Here is a 3,713-nt window from a genome sequence, read left to right as displayed (position 1 = left end):
TGGAGGGCAAGAATTGTTTATTGCCATATGGTGCCGGCAGGACTGGTTCTGCATCTGGAAAGAATACCACCATACTCTATGCCATGGCGTGTAAAGTTGTAAAAGAACAAAAATTCCATGAGAATAGTTAGGCTACAATATGTGGACTCGGAGTGAGAGACCTTCTCGGCTAAGACAGGAAATCCAGACGTTGGTTTTCAAAAAGATACTTTCAGCAATACAAAGATTGGAAACATTTGAATGGCAGGCGATGCCACACACAAATCTACCAATAAATAATGGAGTAGAAAAACACACTCACTGTGCTTATGACAGGAAAAGGGCTAATGTCTATAGTATGCAAAGAACTATAACAAACTGGGGAGGAAATCCCTCACCACACACACATAACCCCCAGTGGGCAGTTTATGTTCCCCTCATCAAAGAGTAAATACAAGATGCCAAAAACATATGCAAAGATGCTCAGACTTTCTAATGGTCAGGGAAATACTGATTAAAAAATGCAAAGAGTTGACTCATTGGAAAAGACCCTGATGTTGGGAGGGATTGGGGGCAGGAGGAGAAGGGGACGACAGAGGGTGAGATGGCTGGATGGCATCACCGACTCGATGGGCATGGGTTTGAGTAAGCTCTGGGAGTTGGTGATGGACAGGGAGGCCTGACGTGCTGTGATTCATGGGGTTGCAAAGAGTCAGACACAACTGAGCAACTGAACTGAACTGACTGAACATAGTCTAGTCATTAGATTGTCAAATGTTAAAAGGTATGATAACACCTATTTCTGGTTGGGACTTGGGGAAAAATATTTCTGGTGGAAATGTGAAGTATTTTGGAAAGGAATCTGGTAATATCTCTTAAAATGGAAACTACAGAAGAAGGAAATGGCAACCCACTCCAGTGCTCTTGCCTGGAAAGTCCATGGACAGAGGAGCCTGGTGGACTGCAGTCCATGGGGTTACATGACTGAGCATGTGTGCACGAGCGTGGAGGGAGATGGGTTGGTAGCAAAACTGGTAGAACTGAAAAAAAAAAGAAAAAAGTGGAAACTACGCACATTTTCAACCCTGCAATCCTTCTGGGAATCTATTTTCTAAAAGTAAAAGTCCCCAGCACAAATCTGAAAAAGAATATATATATACACTCTGTGCTGTACATTGAAAACTAACACAGCATTGTAAGTCAACTATACTTCAATTTTTAAAAGTCTCCAGGGTACACATACAATGATGTTCATTGTAGCATCATTTATAGTGAAAAAGATTTGAAACAAAGTGTATGTCAACTGAGAGATGTGGCTACATATATTACATTCATCTACACTATGGAATATTATGCAGCCATGAAGAAGGATGAATTTGCATTCTGCCAGTGAGCATAAAGGAATTTGGATGAGACATTATTGCATGAGAAAACTAAGATTTGAGAGCAGAGTACAGAACAATCTCATTTTGGTAAAGGAAATAATGATTTTCAATCTACCTATCTTAGAATGGTTATATGAGTCTGGAGAAAAACACAGAAAAATATGTATCATCTTGTTTGCAAAAATTCCCTGGAGGAGAAATGGGTGGACAGAGGGATCAGGGAAGAGGGGAGGAGAAAAGGAGAGGATGCAAATAAATAAGATGGAGAGACTGAGCAGACTGGACGTATTCTAGACGATATGGAACATCTCTAATATATATGGAACACCTCCAGTATACACAGAACATACTCTAGTATAGATTTTTCTCTTCTATTGTAAAATGATGCATATGAGAAATAATTATGTATGAAGAAATTAACATTATTATAGATCTACTAACTTGCAGAGAAATCTATGATAAACTGTCTGATGAAAAAAGTAAGTTGGGGGACGTCCCTGGCAGTCCAGTGGTTAAGACTCCACTTGCCCATGCAGGAGGTGTGTGTTCAATTCCTGGTCGGGGAGCTGAGATCCCGCATGTGTCACAGCCAAAACATCAAAAAACATTAAACAGAAGCAGTGTTGTAACAAATTCAATGTGGTGGTGGTGACATCACTAAGTCGTGTCTGACTCTTACGACCCCATGAACTGTAGCCTGCTGGACTCCTCTGTCCACAGGATTTCCCAGGCAAGAATGCTGGAGTGGGTTGCCATTTCCTTCTCCAGGGGATCTTCCCCACCCAGGGATCAAATCCATGCCTCCTGCATTGACAGGTGAATTCTTTTACAAACTAAGCCATTAAAAATGATCCACATCAAAAAATGTTTTTAAAAAAGTAGGTTGGGACACAAGGGCTGGGGGTCTTCAAATGGGCATCCAGTTCTGTGAACATCTGCAGCTGCAGGAAGTATGATAAGAGATAGCCCCTCAACATATCTGAGTATAGATTTGTCTGTGTGTTAACAAAATACTGACATTGGTTATCTCAGGGGAGGAGCAGTGAAATGATGGCACTGGGACAGAGGTGGAAAAGAGGAGATAACTAGCTTTGTTTGTTCCATGTTATTTTATCTGTTATTAGAAGCATGGGCTACTGCTCTGATGCTCAAAAAATTTAGAAAATTTTTAAAAACACAAAGCCCAAGTTTCCCCATGACACCTCACATGTCTGCCATCAACTGCATGGAGAACACGCATCAACACACGTCAGATACTCATCTTGGTGACAAGATGGGATGCAAGCTTTCGTGGCTGAAAATGGATTTACTTTGAGGACCATAACTTAGGAGAGAGAATAATACCCAAATTTAGGTGCATAAATATTTATTTAAGCTCATCTTGAACTATTAGATAGCAACTGCTAGAAGATAAAACATCAGAACAATCCCCAGGCAAAGTCGGAACGAGGTAGATGGAGTCCTACTGGCGCAGAAATGCGATACCGATGATGCCAGGAGACAAAACCGCAGTCCCTGGGGCCTGTGAGTGCTCGCTTGAGTTCAGTTCAGGCAGCTGCAGCCCAACAAGCCAGCAAGTCAAAGGCGTCATTTAGGTCAGTGGGCAGAGGCTCACACACAGACCACGAGGCTCCCGGGCAAAGTGCAGAACATTTGTCTGTTCTCCGTTCCTCAAGTCTTCCTCTTCCTCAGACTCCCAATGCCCGTGTCACAGGATGTGGAAGGCGAGTTTTCAGCCAAAGCCTCAAGGCAGGGACAACGGAAGATAAACGCACCCATATTTAAGAAAGAGACTAGATACATCGTTTTAGGACTAACTAGGAGGTGACCAAACGGATCCATCAATAATCAATACCATCCCCTGTGTCCAACCTTTATAGGAGGTTCATCAGTGAGATTCCTGGCAGTCAGGGAACTCACGTGAGTAGAAAGTCTCGTCATGTTGCTTCCCCTCCCACCAAAGAAGGGATCTCAATAGACCCGTTTGCAGAGAGTGGAGCTGTCTGCAACGGGGTGCTTTGCGTCTCACACTCCAGCTGGAGGTTTTGCCACAACAATGGAATATAACTTTGGGGGAGACAATGTCTCCAGGAAATTGGATCAGACAGGATGATGGTGAGGAGGTGAGCTGGAACTGCCCCTGGAGTCAGGGCAGGGAAAAAGGCAACTTGCTGTCCTGGGGAGCGGTCATCCGTTTCTGGAGCAAAGATGTGCAGTGTTCCCTGTGGACCCCTGGGTGCCTCGGGGAGTAGCTGGGGAGGACGGCCTTGGGAGGACCCCATCCGAGAGAGCGGCCTGCTGGATGCCAGTGGAGGCGGGCAATGGGCGCTCAGCCAGGAACACTGCTGT

Source organism: Odocoileus virginianus, chromosome 11 (genome assembly GCF_023699985.2).
Source record: "Odocoileus virginianus isolate 20LAN1187 ecotype Illinois chromosome 11, Ovbor_1.2, whole genome shotgun sequence".
In the NCBI taxonomy this organism is placed as follows: Eukaryota; Metazoa; Chordata; class Mammalia; order Artiodactyla; family Cervidae; genus Odocoileus; species Odocoileus virginianus.
Note: the sequence above shows the minus strand (reverse complement) of the source record.